Source organism: Acipenser ruthenus, chromosome 34 (genome assembly GCF_902713425.1).
Source record: "Acipenser ruthenus chromosome 34, fAciRut3.2 maternal haplotype, whole genome shotgun sequence".
NCBI classification, from domain to species: Eukaryota; Metazoa; Chordata; class Actinopteri; order Acipenseriformes; family Acipenseridae; genus Acipenser; species Acipenser ruthenus.
This window is the reverse complement of record NC_081222.1, coordinates 8608964-8634250: the sequence shown is the minus strand read 5'-3', so window position 1 is coordinate 8634250 and position 25287 is coordinate 8608964. Positions and strand designations below refer to the sequence as shown.

The 25287-nt window shown below is 38.5% G+C and overlaps 1 protein-coding gene across 1 annotated transcript in view; it reads left to right on the top strand.

The window, feature by feature from the left end:
• The window catches only part of LOC131704993 (tetra-peptide repeat homeobox protein 1-like), a 335084-nt gene that overhangs the window by 277826 nt on the left and 31971 nt on the right, over window positions 1-25287 (top strand). The gene's annotated exons all lie outside the window — the stretch shown is intronic.

Sequence of the window (25287 nt, the reverse complement as noted above, 5' to 3'; positions counted from 1 at the left end):
TGCCAGTAGGTACCTACTAGCTTATTAACCCCCTACCCCTAAACCAAATATCTACAACTACCCTAATCTCTACCCCTAAACCTAATGTCTACAACTAACCTAATCTCTACCTCTAATCCTAACTGTGTTACTATTAAAGCCATTTGTACTATTATTTCAATACTCTAGCGGCTACTACATCCCACGTCCATTAAAGCACTTCATCCGTACCTTCTCTACCTGTTGGGAGGTACCTACTGGCCCATTCCTATGGGATGATGTTTGCTTGATAAAGTCCCATTCAATCGACTGATCTCAATCAGATCGCCTGCTTTCCTTGACGCATTTGCGACTGTTCCTTAAAACATTTACCGAGTCAGCAACACAATCTAATCAGCTATAGGCCTACATTAATCGGTTTTTGCACGTAACGTTTTCTCCATAATTAATACAAATATTATTTAAATCTGTCGTGTGTCCAAATTGGAGCATGTTGAAGACTTCAGAGCATGAGCAGAATTTTCATTGTTTTGGATTGTATTAAATACATTGAAATTGAAAAACAAGGATGCCGTTCTAGTTCTGCAAATTACATACATGTATTTAAGAAAACCTGGCTAAACAGTACAGACAATCACATGTGGGAGATAATGCCATCAGTTGTGATAAAAAGTAATAAAAAATCTTCATTTCAATACCATATTGCTGAATTTCAAAAATAAATAAAAAAATGTATTTAATGTATCACGAGTGGAGATGTGTACAGTAAAATATTGACGTATTGAATATAAAACAGACGCGTTGCACAGCCTAACTAAATATTGAAAATAAAAATCAAACGTCTTCACTTTTTAATGTGCATTATCAAAAACTGCCTTGCATATGCCACCTTGTGGTCTTTTTAGGTATCGCGTAAATAAATTCTATATACATATTTTACTCCCCCCCCCCCAAAAAAAAAAAATTTTATAAAAGTGATAGCCCCCCCCCCCCCCCCCCCTGTGTTTTGTTGTACCTGTGCCCCACACATGCACGTCTTTCACACGGAGACGTAAATGCTAGAGAAAGGTGTTTGATTTTACTGTTGGATTGTCTGCAGTTCATTTATTTAAAGTGCAGAAATATGAAGGTGGCAGAATGGCAATAAAAAGTCCCACTGCACCCCTTTTTATTCCATACACTGGAGATATGCAATACACTGAATATAGACAGCAGAAGAAAGGGGTGAATTGGACTAATTGACGGCGGCAGTTTCTTTATTGAGAGGAATGGTAGTTCCTCGTACAAGTTAGAAAAACTTGTTGGAAACTACTGAGTCTCTATACAGCTCAAAGTGTTTAGCTGTTTTTACCGTGTTGCAGCGGCAAAACTAAATCACTTAGAATTACCATGTGTACCAGTACCAAAAGTCTGAAACATTCTTACATCAAATGTAAAAAAGAAACGCAAATACCTCTTATACACAATGAGATATAAATCGTCAAACTAAGGGTGTGAAGGGTGTGTAGCGACTATTCAAACAGAAAAGATAAATAACTGGACATCTACCAACCATGTGATTCCACATGTTGGTCAACGTCAAAACATACCAGGGAATGCAATCAGTTTGATATCCACACCATTTATATTACACAATTTATTTGTGTTTTAAAACAGCAGGTATCGCAGAAAAAAAAAAAAAAAAAAAAATACCATGGTTTGCACTTGCAACATAACGTTCTTGAAGAGCACACGACCTTAGCCCGCTGCGCCACGGCGCATTTATAGAAAAGCGTTTGTGATGGTTCAAGTCCCATCCCTTTATAAAAATAAAACTTAAGTGAACGTGTTTTAAAGGAATTGTGGAGTAAAGCGGGACTGTTTCTTAAAACGCAACGAAAATAATAATACTGTATATTATGTTTTATTTAAATACATATGAATTGTTTTACACTTACAATTCCATTATGTGTGTGTGTATATATATATATATATATATATATATATATATATATATATATATATATATAAAGTACTGACTTACCTGTGGGGTTGTAGGTGGCCGCGGGTGGATTCCAGGATAGAAAAAATAGAAAGACAAACAGAAATAAAGTTGTGTTAAAGCGGTGCTGAATGCTCAGTTCGCGTTTCCCGGTGAAGGTGCGCATTCACAGGGAAGTGCGTAGTTTGTTATTCAGTAACCTAAATTGTCTAAACAAGTAACACTAAATTTTAAATTAGAGATTAAAAGCAAATACTTACTAGTTTGTTTGTAAATGGTGTATGTTAGCATCACTGTGGTGCATGGGCGTCGCCATGTTTGTGTGAGTCGAGCGAAACACATAGAAGGTTAAAGAACGTGAAAGGTACTTGCTTTGTCTGTTTCCCGATACATTAATACATAAATACGTGATTATTATTTTCATTAGTAGTAGTAATAATAATAATAATAATAATAAATCTCATGTGTACTTGCTGCTTTTGTCTCTGCTGTTACTGCCAGTGAGATGACAGGACATAGTAATTAAGCACACTAGATGAGAAGTGTAGGTGTTGGAATTTAAACGTTATCTGAAAAGCAAAGCGGCCCAGAATTTGCGACGTAAATGAAAACAGGGGCAGTCTATACGTAAAACTGTGATTACATTAGAGATAAACTAATGTATCCTCTAACAAAACTGCAATAGTGTATACATTTTATATTAAAATATATCTCATGTGACAGACATGAACCAATCAAAACGCGAGACTGTTATGCGGTTCCATCCCAAAAACCGGGCCCGTGTCACACCTCAGTCGAGCAGTACAATGAGGCGCCATGTTTGTGAGGGGCAGATGATACCTCGTTTCTACCGTAAAGCCTGCTTGCAACGCGCAAATAAAATTTAATGATACAGGGGCAAACCATGCCATGATTAAAGTAAAGGGTGTTGTGATTTATACAAAAATAAAATTATACATTTTATATTAAAATAATTCCAGGTAGAATTGATATTAAACCTAGTGATTTTTATATAACTTGGTGATATAGTTATATAATAGCAGTTAATGATATATAAATGGATTTTAAAGTTAATTAAAGTTTGATTTTTGGTTTCTTCTAAGGGGAGGAGTGATTTTAGCCTTAGTATAAAAGGGAGGCTGTGCTAGAGTAAGAAAAAGAGGGTTTAGAGAGAGATGGGTGATGCGTGAGTGTCCTGGCTATACAAAGCAATATATTGTTTTTACTTTTTTACTGCTAAAAACAGTTTCATCATCCTGCATTTAGGAGTTTTTTTTAAATTTTATTTTGTAAAAAGTTATTTTTTTCTTTGAAATTTTGTTTTGATATGCTTTTGTTCCGTTCAGTTCTTGGATCATTTAAAAATTAAAGAGAGAAAAAAAGTCTGCAACGAATCTTCTGTTGTCTATGTGCTTCCCTGCAATACCATCTTTGGCCACTTGGCACATCCTAACAGCGTTCATTTTTAAGCTTACATCCAAGCCTGACCAGCTTTCGCTGAAAACCTGAAGGTGCTGCTCGATTCTATAAATTCGATTTCCTGTTTGAAAATTTCTAGTTTCCTGTTTGTTTGGTAGATACCATAGAATGGAATTGTACGCAAGAGTGGCATGTAGCTTCCTTGTCTAAATCACTGATCTCTGATAAATTGTAGTTCCTCATTTAATTGAAAATAAATATAGGAATTATTTATTTGGTAGAAATAAATAAATGATTTAAACAAAAACATAGAGGAATAAATACATTTAGAAATAAATATTCAAATAAATAAATGTAGAAATGAATACATGTTTATATTATAAATGTATAAATAAATTAATAAATAGCAAGCTAGAAAACTACATGTCATATTAATTGATTTGGCTGATGCTTTTATCCAGAGCAACTGACATTTATATACGTATATAAAAAGTACAAGTTTATAATTTATATATATTGAGAGCAGGGGCGGACTGGGACCAAAAATCGTTCCGGGAAGTCCGGGTCCACCGGCCCACATGTCAAAATCAACATACCGAAATAATAATGAAGTCAGCGCAGGCAGCGCGCCGTCATGATGAAGGATCGGTAAAAAAAAAAAATAAAAATAATAGTTAGGGTAAAACTTCTTTCTAAATTGTAGGCTATAGCTACTACCAGGTTTTCAAACATATTAGGGGCGATTTAGGTATGGCAAAGTATAGGCTATGACAGCTGCCATACCATGGCTTCATAATCTAGAAGTCACAAGTAATAGGCTATCCTATTGAAAATATCGTAGATTTTTCCGTCTACGAAATATTTTTCTATTCATTATTCTTTGTCTCCGCACATCTCTCTGTCTGCCAACGCTTTGCGGTCAGTGAATGCAACATTGTATCAGAGCTAAATTCTTTCGCCAGTTTGTCCAGTTTACACATCACAGATTATTTCATTGATGGCTCTGCTCTATGCAATTACAATTTTCTGTTTACAGTAATCGGTGGTCTAAAATCTAATTGCATATCAGATTATTTTAAACACAAGATTGCGACAGTTGGTAGGCTATTATTTAGTATTGGTATTTACTGTAAGCAAATAATAAACATGGGTAGCCCATTTATCAAGTAGAAAGAAAACATTCTCCGCACACCAATACCAACCTCAGTAGGTCTAATAGTAAACTGTAAAGTATAAACACATATCTTATTTATCAATTCTATAAACCATCACCGACCTCACACAGATTGCAGTCTCTCAATAGGCCTAATAAAAAAAACTGTAAATTCTAAACACATCGGCTCATATTTAGCAATTCTAGAAACCATTAGCAGCACTCCGTGCCAATACCAACCCAAAATTACAATAGGGTTTCAAAACCCCTAATTATATCCCAAAATACAGTCAACTACTTCACCCAAATCCACAGTAAAGGAGACTGTCCTACCTTACATGGCCAGCAGACATCACAGCAGTGCACTCTTCTCTGCAATCCATCAGTATCTCTTTCTCTGTAGACATTAGCATTAACCCTTCCAAGTGGTCTTGGGACAGTGCTTCTCAGTCTATTCTTGACAAACTTCAGAGTGGAGAAACAACTTTCACATGCTATTTGCGTTACTGACAAAGTCAGGAGGAATTTGTAGCCCAAACCAATTACATGATAGGCATCAGTCAATAAATTGTATCGGGATAGAATCAAATAGCAACACATGGCACAGTTTTTGCATGAAGTGCAAGTTTTGTTCTCTATCTCTGAGGGTGTGTGAAGTAATCAAAGCTACCAGCTGACCCCCCCCTGCATTCACTTCAAATGCCTGCATATTCTCTGTCTCTCCTTCTCTTTCCTCAGCTGTTGTTCTCTCTGCACTGGACACTGCAACAGCATCCATTCTGTCCATCTCTCGCTCCTCAAGCTCAGCTGCATCTGCTTTAATATGCATAAATGAACAACAGCAATCAATTTAATTAATACCTTTAGCAAACTTTATTATAATTTGAAAGGATACTCACAAGAACATAGCTTGTTTGATTTATAAAACGGATAGTTCAGGTTCTCCTCTCTGATTGGTCCACACAGTGATCCAGCTGTGCTATATTCAACCATAGGCCACTGTTAGGCCTTCTCACCGTTCCATAAATTATATCTTTGTGCAACAACCTAATCAACATCGACCGAAGCATCAAACCCAATCAAATTCATGTGAAACGATTGCTTTAAAATTTGGGATTTTGTTAGTGTGATACAATACATGCAATGTGAAATCTACGCTGCGAGTGTCCAGTAGGGGGCAATTCTATAGCCAAATGGCATGTCACATAAAAATGGGCTAATACCACCATCAGCTCGGCTTGCCATGATTTTGTTTCAGTTTATATCAGGGGTAACCAGCTAAATGGTGGAGAGAGAGAGAGAGAGAGAGAGAGAGAGAGAGAGAGAGAGAGAGAGAGAGAGAGAGAGAGAGAGAGAGAGAGAGAGAGAGATGCGACCTGGTAAATGTTTGAGCTAATGTTTGTTTTTTTTTAGTAACCCATCTAGCTTAGGACGGCTAGTCGATTTGCCAGCGGAGCTTAGCATAGCTATACATAGCTGACTAGATCTCAAAAAGTGACTAACGTTACAAATATTGGATAAGGGCGTCTGCTAAGAAATAAATAATAATAATAATAATAATAATAATAATAATAATAATAAAAATAATAATAATAATAATAAATATTGGTGTAACCGTTTTATAAAAGCAATAAGGTACGAGAGGCCATGATATGTCGTGTATATAGTCACAGCCAAGGTGTTATTAAGTACGAGGCGCAGCCCAGTCTTTAATCTATGTTAATGCAACCATAAACTCTACTGCTTGTACCTGCTGTGCTCGACCCTGCCACAGCGTCATCTTCTTCAGTGGGCTCCTTAGCCTGAGTCGGCTGATTAACACTGGCATCCTGACCTCCCTCGCTCTCCCTACTACCAGCTGGCCTGCGGAACATGTCCGTTATTTTTGTGCATTTTGCGGCATCTGCCTCGAGAGACCGTTGCCGTTTGTCTCTAATCTTTTCTGCCCCACCTTTTCTTTTTCTCTCCATTTTTTACACTGACACTCATCCACTAGTGATGTGCAGTTCGCGAATGAATCGTTCTTTTTGAACGACTCACTCAGGTCAACGATGGGAATCGGATCAGAGTCCCCATTGAATCGGTTCTTTTGATTCACCCTATGAACAAGCTGCGTGGCGCACAGGAGTCGAGTTACCAGTCTATCAAGTCATGAAGTGATTCCTTACCTCTCGAGTCTGGCTGATTTGTTCGCTGTACCAAGGAAACCGGATTGTCTCTCAGCTCGTTGAGTGTTATGAAACTGAAGACCGTATGTGCCATGTTGGATCCAAATTCCCGCTTACTTAGTGCAAGATAAGAACTCTGTGTGAGCCAAAATGGCGTCAGTTACATCCTCCAGACCATAGCTATGTATCTATGATCCATACGGTGTATGGTAAGGAGGGATGGATCTGTCAATCAAATTGGGCAAACAGCGTTTTGCTATGTGCTGAATAAATAACACGTACGAAATACAATTGACTATTATTATTATTATTATTATTATTATTATTATTATTATTATTATTATTATTATTATTATTATTATTATGTTTTAAAGATTAAATTAAATTAGATTGATACTGATGGCTAAACAATGCTAATGGTTCAAACTGTTATGTTATCTCCAGGATTCTAAATATATATTATTATTTTTTTGTCAAACTATATTTAATTTAATGTTTATGAACCCAGTCAACCAAATACAGATTCTCCCTAGCTTTTGTGATGTGCAGTTCATGAACGACTCGTTCTTTCCGGTTCAAATAAACCTACGTAAACAATCTTATTGCGGTCTACATTGATTGGTTTGTGTCATTGAATCAGTGAATCAAATGAACGAAATGAATCGATTCACCACTATCAATACAAGAGGTTCAAACGAAAGACGAAATCTGGCTGACCAATCACGTTCTAAGAAAATCCGGGCAAGTCCAATCAGGGAGTGGCCACTCCTCGCCCCCCCTTAGATATTGCGATATTGGATCTACCCAAGAGATGACTGGTGCGGTGATGTGTGCGCGCGAGAGAGAGCGAGACTGCCACGTTAGTAACAGCGTCATTCTCAGCATGTAATGGGAAGAAAAAAATATATAAAAATATATGAATCAAATGTAGAGCAGCGGCACACGCAGGTCCAAACAGACCGGCCCGCCGGGGATCCTCCCGCACTTCCCGATGGCCAGTCCCCGCCTGATTGAGAGGAACGGTAGTTCCTCATACAAGTTAGTGTATGCCGAGATGTAGTTATACATTGGCCACGGAAAATTCACGGTACTTTTTCAAGAAATTCACGAATGACAATAAAAAAAAAAAAAAAAATACATTTCACGGATTGTCTCGAAAGTGCAACTTTATTAAAAAAAAAAAAAAAAAAGGTTTCTATTGCAAGTTGCCTAAAATGAATAGCGCTTCAAAGAAAGTCATCGAGGTTGAAACATTTAATGTTAGCTACTAAGTCAACATTTACATTGTAACGTTTAAAACAATCTTTTAAAATGTAACAAACATGGGTCATTTAAATGTGTTGGCTGAAAAAAGTAACAAGCAGACAAAACTGATTAAAACAAAACAAGTTTGAATGACAAATTCTGCAACATTGTCGAGTTTTGTAAACATTTAAAACTTGTATGCTATGTTCATACAGTAATTAAACGGACTGTGTTGTATAGCATTATGCTGACTTTGAAAAACAAAATGTTAAAAACATGGTTAAGTGCAAGTGACAAAACCGAAACTTTGTGTTTTTCTTTACACACACTAAATTATATATGACGTTTTAAACCACTACTTGAGCGAATCAACCTCTACAAAATAATCTTAACAGGAAAAACAAGAAGACATCGTATGCGACTTTTTATCCATCTCGCGTGTTGTGCACACACACGCACGCAAGCACGCTCACACACAAAAACACAATTACCTGGCCCGTGACCAGAAAACTAGTTATTTGTTAAAGACCAGCATGTGCAGCAGTGTGGAGTAGTGGTTAGGGCTCTGGACGCTTGACCAGAGGGTCGTGGGTTCAATCCCAGGTGGGGGACACTGCTGCTGTACTAAAATAAATAACAATAATAATAATCGTGTATCTTGTTGCAGTTTCAGTACTCATGGTTTGTCTTTGTGGTGTAAAAACCTGTCCATATGCAGAAACTGCTCTTTCTGCATCCACAGAGTGTGGTGGAATTGACAAAAAATAGCATGCAATTGTTGCCGTGTTTCGGAATCTGATTTCATACCTCACCCAGAAATCAACAATATTGACATTTTTCACGGTAGGCAGTCAAATACACGATTTCCGTGAAATCATGAATTTTCTGTGGCCTTACACAACGAGACACTAGTGATCCGTCGCTTGCAGCATCTGTGGAGTAGCGGTTAGAACACTTTGTTCTTGACTGGATTCAATCACATGTGGGGGACACATTGCTGCTTTATTTAGATTGGTCCAGTAAAAAAACCGACTGTATATGGGTAATTGTATGTCACAATTGTAAGTTGGCCTGGATAAGTGTGTCTGCTAAAATAATAATAATAATAATAATAATAATAATAATAATAATAATATGCGTGTTTGGTTGGTACTTGGATGGGAGACTGCCTGGCAGTACCAAATACTTCAAACTTTTCTTTGAAGTTTTACTTGCTTAATTAACAAATAGTAAATTAAACAGCAAAAATGAACTGATTTACTTTTAATGTATTGATGCCAGGTCGCTGCGCTCATCTTAAAAAAGATTCCCGGGTCGCACGGGCTTGCCAGCTACTCACTACTATTCTCCACCACAGAGATAACACGGACATAAACAAACAAGATAGCTGCTTCTGCATCCAGCGCTCAAAGAATATCACAGACATTTACAGAGCTTTTTGAGATGTTATAGTAATAAAATAATGACTTGGATCGCATTATTGAGGAGTTTGGTGATAAAACGAGTGATCAGGAGATGATTTATCGGTATGAGGAGTCATGTGAAAAATACAGTGAACAAGCGGTGGTGCGGTGCTGGAGATGCTGTACTGAGTGTCCTGTTGATATGCAGTGCCCTTTAAACCTGTTTTACTGTGAAAAAATACTTTTAATCAGCGTGTCTAAAATAAACTGTGTGTGTGAAAATAAATTGGACCTGACGCGCTGAATAAATGGACCGCAAAGGGTATTAATCGCTATTGAAGTAATTGCATAAGAGAAGTTATAAATATATTTATTTCACGCCTCCACCGGCTGTTTTAATTGCATTTGGATCATTCCAGACACCACCTGATACATGAGCGCAACAAACTCAACAATGCATTGAACACTAATACATTTTAAAAACAAAACATCAAAGTCACAGCATGCATTATATTCGGGCCGGGACATTTCAATTTGATGAGAATAAGCAGAGTGTGACATTAACAGAAGTGACATTACATTTGACTGTATTATGGCTACGTCTGTCTCCTTTTCATACATTTAAACTGTAAAACACGAAACTGAAGTTGACTTCTTATTCGCCAGCTTCTTGTTTGCCCAGCTTCTTATTCACAAGCTTTTAAGTGCATAAATGTGTTTGTTTACATTGAAGAAGTAGCTTTGAATTTAATTGGTTAAATCACTTTGGGCCACCGATTTCTCTGCCGGTACCTGAAAAGGGGCAAGCCCTCTGCATGCCCCACTTGTATTTAGCCCGGCCCAACGTGGTTTACTGGGGCAGAACAGAGGGCAAACATCCCACATATGCCAATTGCACAGCTTCTTCGCTGGAAAAAGCCTTGCATTTAAAGGGTTAAATCACTTTGGGCCGCCGATTTCTCTTCAGGTACCTGACAAGGGGCAACCCCTCTGCAAGCCCCACTTGTATTTAGCCCGACCCAACGTGATTTAACCCATTAAATGCAAGGCTACTTTTTCAACATAGATACATAAAGAGAGAATAAGAAGCTGAGCGATTGGCATATATATCAAGTGTACCCGCTGTTCTGCCCCAGTAAACCACGTTGGGCCGGGCTAAATAAAGGTGTAGCTTGCAGAGGGGGTGCCCCTCGCTGGGTACCTGCAGAGAAATCAGCGGCCCGACGTGATTTAACCCGTTAAATGTTGGCGAATAAGAAGCCAACTTCAGACTCGTCTGTAAAACCACAGATGTGTGAAACGTTTGTATGTAAATGGAATGTGTGTATAGTAAAAAAAAAAAAAAAAAAATAGAAGTGCTCTATTCCTAAACAGCAGTGTTTATACCTCATTAGGTGTATTGGTGTTTAGCCATTTGGAACTCTAAATAATTGTTAAACGTTATGGGTCAATTGCAACGAACTTGCAGAGTTAGTACGGAGCTGCGTACTAAGTTGCATACTAGCTAGTACGGTACTATCTCGGGATCATCCCCAGCTGCCTACTATGTTAGTACCAATTGCAATGAAAAAAGATGGGGAACAAAGTACGGTACTAAGGATCAAGCATTGTTGTTGTTACCAAACAGGAACAGAAGGGAGGGCTCCGAATCATTCTTTCATTCATTCATTATCAGAACCGCTTTATCCTTTTACAGGGAGCCAGACACACGGCGCAAGGTGGGATGTCTTGAATCAGAACATTTGAAATATTTGTAACAGTAATGTATGTATTTTACGATATTATGAGCTAATAATCATTTTTACAATGTTACAAATAGGCCGACATTTATACATAAATATTAATTTGTCTCTAACATATACTTATATGTGTGCACATAATAATTAATTTTTTTTATTAAAGATATATATGCATGGTAAAATACTCCATATCAGGACACACGGGCTGCCTATAAAATACTCAACCAAGTGCAATGCCATGAAATAAACTAGCAAAGCTGGTTTAATTTTGAATTCTGTTTTTGATTTCAGCATTAGCTTTATACATGATACAGACAGTTGCAGCTCATGCGGTGCGGCCCAGGCTGTTTTAAAGGGAGTAAAAGATAACTGTGGTCAACACACACGGGCTGTTTCGATACCGTTCTCATTGGACCACAACAAGTACAAAACAGGGAAGGGGTGGTATTCCGAAGAAGTATCATAGATAATCATTTGTAAAAACACCCTGAGTAGAGCACTGTTTATTTTGTTTTTCAATGTGCCCCCAGGTCCTACTTCGTAAAATAACACTTAACTCACATTCTTCCCACTGTGTCTCTACTCCTCAATATCCCAGCTCGCCCCTGAGAACCATGTTGAGTCCCCTCAAATTAAAGGGAATGAAAAGACTTGCTGCCCCCCCCCCCCAAATAAATAAATAAATAAATGAATAAAAACACGTCTCTCAAATGTGAAAGCTATTATCGCATACTACAGGCTCTTCGTGCATAACTGTAATGCTGCCGACACCTTCCTTCATTATTAGTAGTTAACAGTATTGTAGTCGTAATGTAATTTTATTTTACTATTACAATATCCGTACAGGCAGCAGATGCTTCAAATATACTATAGTGACGACATATATGTGTATATTATATGCACACATTATTATTTCAGCAAAAATAAACTGCCAGTACATTCTGGGACTTTCACATGTCTTCCACTATTCCACATAGCACGATACTAAAATTCTTAGTCCATAGCAAGAGTTACACTAAGTTAGTCCCGTACTTAGTGTCCTCTAGAGCAGGGATATGCAACCCTGGTCCTGGAGTGCCACAATCCTGCAGGTTTTATATGTATCTCTTAATTGTCAATTGCTAAATACCTGGAACACATGTTAATTCTAACCAATTAAGCCAATCATTAAATCAAATAATTTATTAAGGGGCTTGGGTAAAACAAAAACCAGAAGTGTCTGTGGCACTCCAGGACCAGGGTTGCCTACCCCTGCTCTAGAGGGCAGCAGCAGTTATTTTTGGGTTTGTTGCAATTGACCTTTTTTAGTACGCAGCTGGGGACTAACTTCAGCCACCAAGTTTGTTGCAATTGGTATTTAACTTGCGTACTAGTTTAATACGGAGCTGCGTGCTAACCACGGGATCATCCCCAGTTAGTACACTGCTTCCAGTTCATTGCAATTGACCCTATGTGTTTAATCTGTGCCATTTTTGCTAAGTTTAATGTTTAGATGTTAAACACCAGTCCTGTTATACAGACATGCTCAAATTTGTTGGTACCCTTACAGCTCATTGAAATAATGCTTCATTCCTCCTGAAAAGTGATGAAATTAAAAGCTATTTTATCATGTACACTTGCATGCCTTTGGTATGTCATAGAATAAAGCAAAGAAGCTGTGAAAAGAGATGAATTATTGCTTATTCTACAAAGATATTCTAAAATGGCCTGGACACATTTGTTGGTACCCCTTAGAAAAGATAATAAATAATTGGATTATAGTGATATTTCAAACTTTAATTAGTATCACACATGTCTCCAATCTTGTTATCAGTCATTCAGCCTATTTAAATGGAGAAAAGTAGTCACTGTGCTGTTTGCTATCATTGTGTGCACCACACTGAACATGGACCAGAGAAAGCAAAGGAGAGAGTTGTCTGAGGAGATCAGAAAGAAAATAATAGACAAGCATGGTAAAGGTAAAGGCTACAAGACCATCTCCAAGCAGCTTGATGTTCCTGTGACAACAGTTGCAAATATTAAGAAGTTTAAGGTCCATGGAACTGTAGCCAACCTCCCTGGGCGCGGCTGCAAGAGGAAAATCGACCCCAGATTGAACAGAAGGATAGTGCGAATGGTAGAAAAAGAACCAAGGATAACTGCCAAAGAGATACAAGCTGAACTCCAAGGTGAAGGTACGTCAGTTTCTGATCGCACCATCCGTCGCTTTTTGAGCAAAAGTGGGCTCCATGGAAGAAGACCCAGGAGGACTCCACTTTTGAAAGAAAAACATAAAAAAGCCAGACTGGAATTTGCTAAAATGCATATTGACAAGCCACAATCCTTCTGGGAGAATGTCCTTTGGACAGATGAGTCAAAACTGGAGCTTTTTGGCAAGTCACATCAGCTCTATGTTCACAGATGAAAAAATGAAGCTTTCAAAGAAAAGAACACCATAAATACAGTGAAACATGGAGGAGGCTCGGTTATGTTTTGGGGCTGCTTTGCTGCGCCTGGCACAGGGTGCCTTGAATCTGTGCAGGGCCAACAGGATAATGACCCAAAACACACAGCTAAAAGCACCCAAGAATGGATAAGAACAAAACATTGGACTATTCTGAAGTGGCCTTCTATGAGTCCTGATCTGAATCCTATCGAACATCTATGGAAAGAGCTGAAACTTGCAGTCTGGAGAAGGCACCCATCAAACCTGAGACAGCTGGAGCAGTTTGCTCAGGAAGAGTGGGCCAAACTACCTGTTAACAGGTGCAGAAGTCTCATTGAGAGCTACAGAAAACGTTTGATTGCAGTGATTGCCTCTAAAGGTTGTGCAACAAAATATTAGGTTAGCGGTCCCATCATTTTTGTCCATGCCATTTTCATTTGTTTTATTATTTACAATATTATGTTGAATAAAAAATCAAAAGCAAAGTCTGATTTCTATTAAATATGGAATAAACAATGTTGGATGCCAATTACTTTTGTCAGTTTCAAGTTATTTCAGAGAAAATTGTGCATTCTTCGTTTTTTGTGGAGGGGTACCAACAAATTTGAGCACGTCTGTAAATGTGTATGAATATTTAAAAAGTGTTACAAATCATTGTGGCAAAGTGGTTAGTAAGGGGAACAGGTGTAGCGGTGATGCGGTGCAGGAGTGACAGGCAGACAACGGTAATCCAGTGACAAATGCTTTTATTTATTTTAAATCCTGGTCTAGCGACTGTAAATAATAAGCCCCGGCAATACACAACGATGTGTAGAGCGCGGGGATGAAAAACACAGGTTTACAGTCCTGAACAAAGTAAACAAAAACACGTTCACCCGTCTCGGGTGCGTGCAGTCGTGCTGGTGGTGAGTGAATACACTTTTTATTCGGTGACAGTTCGTGAGGTGGTGATCCGGCTTGTGCTGGCCCAAGGCGACAGCTCCGGATGTGCTTTAGCTGTCTGGTGGTTTCAAAAACACAGACAGTTATTTTACAGTAATAAACAAACAAAAACACACACACACTCAACTCTTTACAGAGTAATACAGTACTTCACTCTATACCGTCCTTCTCGGTCCTTGGCTTAACCCAAACGAAGGAAAAGAACAGCGTTACCCTGGCCCCTATATGTAATCCCGCATGATATCTAGGTAAACGGTTGCAGCTGCCTTATTACTTGCAGCTGCCCCTCGTTTACCTGTCAAATCAATACGGTCTTACAACAGAGTCTCGCTTCCTTCCAGGCTGACCCACTTCCCGGTCCCGGAAACGAACTGTCAGGCCAGCCCTTCCAGATACTTCTCCTCCCGTTCTTTAGCGCCCTCACAGGTCGGGAGGAAGATTTATCACCAGAACTCATTGTATTTCTGTCACAATCATAAACACGTCTAAGAGTTTATAAATTAAACACCACACGGTGTTTAAATCCTAAACACATTTAAAATCATAAACCCAGTGGAGTGTTTTAAAAGTGTGACAAATAAGTGTTTTACAGTGTAGCTTTTATACTTTTTGTTCTATTATTTCACAAACACAACATTTTACCCAAATGTATGAAGGTCAGACACCTGGTTTTGCTCATTACACACTCCTATCTTAGCCACTGTATTATATGTGCTTAAACAATTTTTGTTTTCTTGAATTATCTGAAGTAGTTTTTTTTGTTTCCCCTACAAAATGTCTCCAAAACCATTACTTTGGTCTAAATCGACACATTACCTTGGGGCTAGCAGTGTGGAGTAGTGGTTAGGGCTCTCGACTCTTGACCGGAGGGTTGTGGGTTCAATCCCGGGTGGGGGACACTGCTGTTGTACCCTTGATCATGGTATTTTACCTAGATTCAGTATAAACAACTGGATAAATTGGTAATTGTATGTAAACATAATATGATATAATTGTGACAATTGTAAGTCGCCCTGGATAAGGGTGTCTGCTAAAAAAATCAATAATAATTGAAATGCAATCTGCTGAACTATTTGCATTTGACTTGGTATTGGTATATTCTGAAATATAAGAATTTGCATTTGAATTTCAAATCATGGGAAAGCTTCAAAAATATTTCAATTTTAAACACTTTTCAATAATAATGCTCATAATAAAAAGTAGAGAGACTTTTCAGTATTGCTGGTAAAGTAGATCAACCTGAAAGATGCAAACAAAGACACTTTTGAGAACTTCATGTTTATTAAAACAACAATCAAAACAAGTAAAAAGAATAATTGTGCAATGCACACATATATAAATATATACATAGATCTCATCATTTATGTCTGTTTTTCACAAACCTGGTCCTGCGGGCCCACTGTCTGCTGTTTGTGTTCCAACTGAGTTCTCAATTATTACATTGATCCTCCAGTTGAACTAACAATTAGTGACTTAATGCAATGTTAGAAATAACTTGAAATATCCAACTCTTTTGGCTGCTTTCACAAACCTGATCAGCACTAATCTTGGACTACTTTACCTGAGTTAACATTAGGTAGTCCTAGATTAGTGTTAATTGAGGCCTGTGCAGCCAGCCATTTCTACAAATAATTCATATGCTCTGATCAGACATTTTATTCATTCAATTGAGGGTTCAATTTGTAATTTAAAGCTCAGCTGGAACACAAATCAGCAAACACTGGGTCCTCAGGACCAAGACTGGGAAACACTGTTTTATGTAACTTGCTTCCTATATTGGTACATACCTGTTCATTATTATGAACTACGTGATTACTGTGTTTATGTTGTTATTATATAAACTGCTTTCCTTGTATGTCACCTTGGATAAAGGCCTCTGCCAAATTCATGTTAATAAAGTAACATTTGTTGTATGGGAAAGTATTTGAAGTCCATTTAGCATTTGTCACATATTTGCATTTGTATTTAGTTTGGTAGTAAAGGTACCACATTTGCATTTGTTTTAAGCAAATTCGCAAGAACATTGACTTTGCCACTGGTCTCATCAATGGGTCAATAGGGAAGCTTCAAGCTGTTTCCTACTATCTGGAAAACACAAGTATGCTCAAAACCATAACCGTAAAATTTACCATACCTTTCAACAGTTATGCTCAAAGTTTGAAATCATGGGTAGAGTCTACATTGTTCAAGAGCAGTTCCCAGTCATTGGTGCTCATGCAATCACCATTCACAAATGCCAGGGGATGACTCTAAAAACAGTTATGATGGATCATGGTAACTCAATTTTCTCCTATGGAAAAAGTTTCGTTGCACTTTCCACAGTTACTTCCTAAGCGGTATCCACCTTATCATCTTTGACCCCACCTGCATTTCGCATGTCAAACTGCAGTTGAAGAGTACCGCCGGCTCAGAGGGATTTATTGTCCGAAGTTGAAAAGCTTGAAGGAGAATAACACGCACAAGGGACACAAGGTAAAAGATCATGCGCATTTCATTCACCGAGCCATCATTAATGTTCAGGAACAGCAAAAGCCTCAGTCTTCTAAGAGAACATTGCACTTACACATCCATTCAGAGGCTTGAGCAACCCCAATTTCACCTCATGCTATGCAAATGCAACATTGCAGTTCCTTCTTCACTTGCAACCTCTGAAGGATTCATTAAAACACAGTCAACAAGAGGCTATCAGGAGCTTTGTTCACAAATAGGATCACTTGCCATCCACTGCATCTCTGACTACTGTGGATATTTGTCACTTCTTAGGAGAACCTTTCAATAGAGGTGAGCAGCAACATGTTGCAGTTTCTCACCAAATTGTCTGAAATTTGTCCTGAAGTATCTCGCATGGTTTCAGTCATAATAAGTCATGATATTCTATGTACTACATGTAACTACTGCTCATCAAACCAAGAGGTGTTGTATGTTTATCCTCTACATGTACCTGCTGGTACAGATTCCATGTGTTTGGAAGAACTCATTTATAGAAATGACAAATGGGCAATGATTCCTGGTAGCAAATGTAGGCAATGCAAAACTTCTCCAATCATGAAACGTGAACTTATTCAATCAGCAGGGAGACTGATTGCATTCCAACTTATGCTTTGGGAAACCAAACCAGACAGGACCGTTACAAAGTGACACAATGCTAAGTTTACTGCTGTGCAGAAGAGCACAATTACTGTGGACAACTGGAATTACCAGTTAGATTCCATTATCATACACCAAGAACATGATGTTACTTCAGGATACTATGTGTCTGTTCTTGCTGTGGGTGCTACTGGAAAATGGGTGCATGCAAATGATGCACTTATTGAAATCAAACCATGGTCAAGAAATGCAAACCAAATGTATATGTCCTTTTATGAAGAGATCTAATGCTTTACAAATGCCTTAGCCTAAGTTCATAACACCACTATATCAAGGAAAATAATGTTTTTTTCCAGCATTAAAATGTGTTAGTATACTACCCTGTAGCACGGACATGCATATGTACTTTTTGAACCATTTATAACATTGTAGTTTTGTACCTACGTAAATATCAATATATCAATACCTACCAAAATAGACATATTGTTTTCACCTCTCATGCAACTATAAGAATACAATGTTTACACTTTCAATACTGTCCAAAAGTCCCTTCTACCATTATTTTACTTTCAAATCTTTTCTCATTTCTCTTATATTACTCTACTTATTACTCTCTTGTAATGTCTGTCTGTCTATTTACCATACACATTCTCGCATATCTTTCCTTCGCTTTATTCATTATTTGAAGTAAAAAAATAAGCGATATCTATAACAAAAACATTGTAAATGTAAAAAAACAAGTTAGAAAAATGCAACAGCTGTTTAAAGGGGTGATATCAAACACAAAAGTCCAAGTTAGGAGAAGCAATTAGGCCAATCTTGTCAAGCAAATAGGCACAGTTGGAAAGGTGCTGGGGGCCCAAGATTCACACAATTCTTGCTTCTAACTTGGGGCCTTTTTTTGATCGCTTCACTCCACTTGAAATGCTCTTTGTATGATTTGAAGTGACAGACACACACTCACGCACTGAGACTGTGGGTGTTGTAGTGTGTGTGTTTCTCAGTGTGTGTGTGTTTCTCAGTGTGTGTGTGTCTCAGTGTGTGTTTCTCAGTGTGTGCGTATGTGTCAGTGTGTGTGTGTCTCAGTGTATGTGTGTCTCAGAGTGTCTGTATGTCAGTTTGTGTGTGTGTGCCTCAGTGTGTGTGTTTCTCAGTGTGTGTGTGTGTTTCTCAGTGTGTGTGTCTCAGTGTGTGTGTGTGTGTGCCTCAGTGTGTGTGTTTCTCAGTGTGTGTGCCTCAGTGTGTGTGTGCCTCAGTGTGTGTGTGTGTGTGTGTGTGTGTGTGTGTGTCTCAGTCACTTCGTCATACAAAGAGCATTTCATAACGTGGAGCGAAGCGATAAAAAAAGGCGGCAAGTCAGAAGCAAGAATTGTGTGAATCTTGGGCCCCAGCACCTTTCCAACTGTGCCTATTTGCTTGACAAGATTGGCCTAATTGCTTCCCCTAACTTGGACTCTTGTGTTTGATATCACCCCTTTAAACGTCTGTTGCGTTTTTCTAACTTGTTTTTTTTACATTGCTTTTGTTATAGATTAAATATACAGTGCTGTTCTTAATGTCCGGTTTCAAGAAAGTGGAAAGTTGGCAAACCCTAATCTCACAGCTCCCCAATTCATTAAAGCAAAAATATATCAATGTAGGGAAATCCAAAGAAAAAAAAAAGATTATATATCATAAAATATAATTCTTTCAAGCCTGTTCGAAGTTTTCTGCCCCAGTTCCTAAGAAGATTCTGATGCAGGTACACCTCGGACCAAGTTCAAAATACATTATTATTATTATTATTATTATTATTATTATTATTATTATTATTATTATTATTATTATTATTATTATTATTATTATTATTATTATTATTATTATTATTATTATTATTATTATTATTATTATTATTATTATTAAGTGTGGAGTAGTGGTTAGGGATCTGGACTCCTGACCGGAGGGTTGTGGGTTCAATCCCCAGTGGGGGACACTGCTGTTGTACCCTTGAGCAAGGTACTTTACCTAGATTGCTCCAGTAAAAAAAAAAAACAACTTTATAAATGGGTAATTGTATGTAAAAATAATGTCATATCTGTATAAAGTGAAATAATGTATAATCTTGTAACAATTGTAAGTCGCCCTGGATAAGGGCGTCTGCTAAGAAATAAATAATAATAATATTATTATTATTATTATTTAGCTTAGCAGATTTACAGTGGTTGCAAAATATCAGAATACAGTTAAGTGCTAGTACACATGAGAGGTGGCCCTGGTCTCTATAACCAGACAGCTATTTACAGATTTAAAGAGAGAGTGTACATTTACAGCTCACCACACTCTATCTTTGGTTAGGTGAGTTTAGATAAAAGGGTAACTGGAAAGGGGCTCAGGAGGCTGAGAAATAAAGAATATATAATATATCCTGTTTAACGCCAGACAGAAAGCAGAGTGACATTTCTTTTATTCACTGCTTGCATGCGATCTGGCTGGCTGTTGTACAAGGTAATGTGCACAGATTCAGGCTGCTTTTCTGTAACATGCTAATCAGACACTAGTGCTACAGTATGTAGATCTTCTCTGTAACTGAGCTGCAGTGACTCACTCAATCAAGGTGATAAATACTGCACTGGGGGCCTTGTTATTATATAAACTGTTTTCCTTGTCCCCCCCAGTTTAGATTCAGGGTCCCTAAATCACATTAGTGATGTTTTCTGTGTATGGTAGTAGTAGTTGTGAAGATCATGCTTCATCAACAGCGGTCACTGAAGAAGCTTATGCCTTTATATGTGCAAGATTGTCCTGTGGGTAAAAGTAAGCATTAAAGTAAAGTCAGCATTATGACCATGATTTTCAAAAGGGGCAAAATAAGAACGAGGTCGCAAAAGCGTTTAAGAACATAAGAAAATTTACAAACGAGAGGAGGCCATTCAGCCCATCTTGCTCGTTTCGTTGTTAGTAGCTTATTGATCCCAGAATCTCATCAAGCAGCTTCTATGAAGGATCCCAGGGTGTCAGCTTCAACAACATTACTGGGGAGTTGGTTCCACACCCTCACAATTCTCTGTAAAAAAGTGCCTCCTATTTTCTGTTCTGAATGCCTCTTTATCTAATCTCCATTTGTGACCCCTGGTCCTTGTTTCTTTTTTCAGGTTGAAAAAGTCCCCTGGGTTGACATTGTCAATACAAGTTTGATTTGTAACCAAATCACTCTTTAAGAGAAGTACTCACACACAAGTCATAAAAACATCTTTACAAAACAGAGAGCTACAAAACTATTTACAGGCAAAACAGAGGGAAAAAAGTTAAATGAATAAATGACTAAAAAAATCAAATAAAATAAAAGCATGCATACTGGCCTGTAAGAGAAAAAACTCATTTTCTTCCAAGTAGAGTCACAACACCCTTACAGCAGCAGTAGTTCCCAGTCCTATTCCTATTTATCAATGGGCACACGCCCCTGCAGGTCTAAATACCAGGGCAGACACACGCGTGCACACGTTCTTTCTCATGACCGCACTCAGCCCTCAAAGAAAAAAGAAAACAAAACTTAACTTTTGTGTGTTGCAACGATTCCACCGCGCATATATTTAGTGTGTGAGAGTGAGCGCACACATGTAGCTTGCAATTCCTGCTCTCCCTGCTTAAAGACTATAAATCATAGGGATTATTATTATTATATTATTTCCTAGCATTCTGATTGTACTCGGATTAATCTCTTGTGAACAGTTCGAAAGGTCTTCCATTGATAAAGTGGATATATTTGTTTTATGTCGGATTGCATGTGGCAGGGTCCAGCCTCCAGACCCTCACCGTGTGCTGATGCGCAAGGTAGGCTGCAATGTGGTTGATTCCGGGAGCCAGCATTGCATTTCAGCCACCAACAAACGATGGACAGGACCATCATCTGAGAAAGAAAACAAACCATAAATCAACACCATGCAATCAAAACACCTTCTCAGTATACACATGGAAAGATTTAAGAAGCCAGCAGCACAATCAGTGTTATTAATGAATAATAAAGTACTGCAGAAAGCTTCTGCCCGGAGAGGCCAATAGGGGGCATCTGATGAAGTAGAAGAACTAAAGGGAGCTCCTTACTATAAAACAGTTATCTTTAACAGTCCTCCACAATTATTACACAACACTATTCCTGGTAAGTCAAGATCAATCAGTAAACCTTTGCTGCTTTAGATTTGCCTTTATTTGTACCTTTATTTTCTTCTTTTATAATCGTATGTTTCTTCGAACACCATGCCAAGGCCTCCAAGTAAGAAACAAGCTCCAGAGGGCCTCGTACTCACCGAGACCTTTGATGAGGAGTGTTGTCCAGCGAGACCTGACCACAGCGATCCGAATGCCCTAACATTGGAAAGCATTCGGGAGATTGACATTCTGCGAGCGAAAATCAAATCAGCAATTGCTCCATTGCAGACTGCACTGTCATTAAATATCATTTCCAGCAGTTACAAATATCAATGAAGTCTCGGCTCCCTGGAAACAAACTGCACAAACCTGCTGGCAGAAAATGAGAAACTCAGAGCAAATATGGATGACCTGGAGGATTGTTCGAGGCGGGACAACCTCAGTGTCATTGATATTCCAGAGGGCATGGAGAAGGGTGATCCAACTGAGTTTGTCCCAATTTTTCTTGGAAGTTCTTGGCACGCTGGGCCTGGAATCCCCACCCTCTTTGGAAAGAACCCATTGCGTAGCTGGAGCAAAGCCAGGGGTGGGTGAACGCCTGAGAGCCATGATCTTAAAGGTCCACAGGTTCCAGGTGAAGGAGCAGATTCATTCCGAGGAAGCAGAGTTCACATTTTCCCAGACTTCAGTGTGGATATCATGAAACGGAGAGCCCCATACGACGATGTGAAAAATCTGAGGGCCGCCAGTATGGCTTTATCTGGCCCGACTGCGTAAATTCTTCAACGGGACAGACCAGGTATTCCTAACGCCACAAGCTGCAGAGAAATTCTTTCGGAAATCCAATCGCAACTTAATAAATAGACTAGTATTTGATGGAACTGAAAGTTCACAATAAGGAGCTGTGAATGATCTGTTTAAAGGTGTGTTGGAATTCATGCTGACATTTTTATCTATTCAATTAAATATGCATTATTGGCATGACAAACATCAGCAGTATTGCCAAAGCAATTACATTAAATATCATATGAACAATATATTTACAATAACAACAACAAATAATAATGATGATAATTATGATATCAATAATAATAATGACCACTGGTATAATGTAATACAAAGCAGTGGTAGAAAGGTAAAGTAATGAATGCCTCCATGCAGAGTGTTCGCTGCGTGTGCCTCAGGTTGTGGCTACATATTGGGCAGCCTGTGGGGCTGTGTGTCCCTCTCCCAGTAGGACTGCCAGTTTTTCTAGATCATTCAATTGTGTGAAGCGTGGGAGGGAAATAGTAATTTTTTAAAGGAATTTTACCCTTGTTTGGGAGTATTTCTCATAGTGTAGGAGAACGTGCATCTCTGTCTCGACCTCTCCGGTCTCACAGTGACCACAGAGTCTGTTCTCTCTGGCCAGCCAGGTCTGCCTGTGTCAACCTTTTTCAATGGCCAGGTTGTGGTCACTCACTCTGTACTTGGTCAGGATCTGCCTCTGCTTTGTATCTCTGACAGTGAAGAGATATTCTGCTAGAGCAAAGTCTCTTTTTTTTGCCCGATAACAATCAAGTTTATTTTGGGTTTTTGTTTCTTTGTTCCAGTGTTCCAAATAGGAGCTTTTGATTTGTTTTACAATTTGTTTGATTCTAATTGGCATTGTTTGTGCAGTGCTGTCCTGAAGCTGGTTAGTGTGGGTTAGTGTAGTGATCTTCAGGACCAGCTGGCTGAGGGGACTCTCTTTTTTGGGCTGAACTCTTGGGTTAGCAGGGCCTTGTACTGGAGGGGGTCTGGCTCACTTTTGTTTAGATACATCGAGAATTTTAGTGCTCTTTTTTGCATGTTGGTGAGCAGGGCCTAATCCAGGCCTTCATGCATGGTTTGGTGTTTTTTGCTGTACCTGTAATATGCTTTTGCAGAATTCAGCTTGCAGGATTTCTACTGGATGTTTATCCCATTTTGTGTAGTCTTGTTGACTAACTGGACCCCACGCCTCGCTTCCATGTAGTACAATGGGCTGGATAACACTGTCAAATATTTTTATCCAGAGTCTAACAGGTATATATATTTTGTATAGTTTCCTTTTGATGCAAGCTTTTTCTTTTAATGCATTCACTGCCGGGTTAAAGCTCCCTGATGCATTGATGGTCAGGCCTAAGTATGTATATTGTGTGGTGTGTTCTAGGGTGGACTGGTGTAGAGTGAAGGGGTACCTGCTTCCTTGAGATCTGGCCTTTTTTTGGAAGATCATAATTTTGGTATTTTTCATGTTTACTGTCAGGGCCCAGGTCTGACAGTACTGCTCTTGCAGTGACAGGCTCTGCTGTAGCTCCTGTTCAGTGGGCGACAGCAGGACCAGGTCATCTGCGTAGAACAAGAATTTCATTTCTGTGTCGTGTAGAGTGAGGCAAGGGGCTGCAGACTGCTCCAACACCGTTGCTAATTCATTGATGTAAATACTGAACAGTGTTGGACTCCAGCCCTGTCTCACTCCACGACCCTGTTTGAAGAATTCTGTTCTTTTGTTGCAAATTTTTATTCTGCGCTTGTTTTCTGAGTACATTGACTTTCTTATGTCGTAAACTTAACCCCCTACACCACTTTGTATAATTTTATAATTTAAACCTTCATGCCAAATGGAATCAAATGCTTTTTTAAAGTCTATAAAACAAGAGAAATGTTCCTTTATATTTTTGTTGTACATGTTTGTTGATTAGGGTGTGTAGGGTGTAAATATGATAAGTGCAGTAATTTGGTAGGAATCCAATCTGACTCTTACTCAAGACACTGTGTTCGGTAAGGAAGGCCAGTGTTCAGGTCGTGAAGATACTGCAGAATACCTTCTCCAGAGTACTGCTTGCACAGATGCCTCGGTAGTTGTTGGGGTCGAATTTGTCTCCACTTTTGTAGATTGGGGATATAAGCCCTTGGTTCCAGATGTCAGGGAAGCAGCCTACCTTTAGTAACAGGTTGAATAAATTCAGCAGGGCCTCCTGCAGTTTGGGGCTGGTGTGTGTGTGTATAATATATATATATATATATATATATATATATATATATATATATATATATATATATATAATATTTTTTCTCAGTTTTTTTAAATACAAAAAATTTAAATACAAAACAGTAAATAATGCCAGATGGGACTGGTTTAAATTTGTGTGTTTTTTAAGCCTTATATATTGAGGTTGAGACTCAGAGACAGTTTGAAGTTCAAAATAAAGCTTTTTAATAAACAAAAATAATCAAATAAATAGGCACAAGGGCCAAACAAAAAGGTTTCCAACACAAAATAAACACAAAACAAAACTTACAAAAATATGACTTCCAGGCTGGGCATTGCCTTCACTGGTTTGCCAAATGAACAAAAACAGCACACACAGAAAAACACTTGCTTCTTCTCCTTCCAGAACTCTCCTTCTAGTCAGGGCCTCTCCCCTGGCTTTTATCCCCTGTGGCTGGAGCCCAATTAATCAATAATTGCTGATTATTCAATTAGGGCTCCAGCCACATTCTCACATGTTTTCCTGGCAGGGAGGAATTTTAACCCCCTCCCTGCCAGTCCCAACATTGATCATAAAGACGGGGCAGTCCCCCGTCACATATATATATATATATATATATATGATT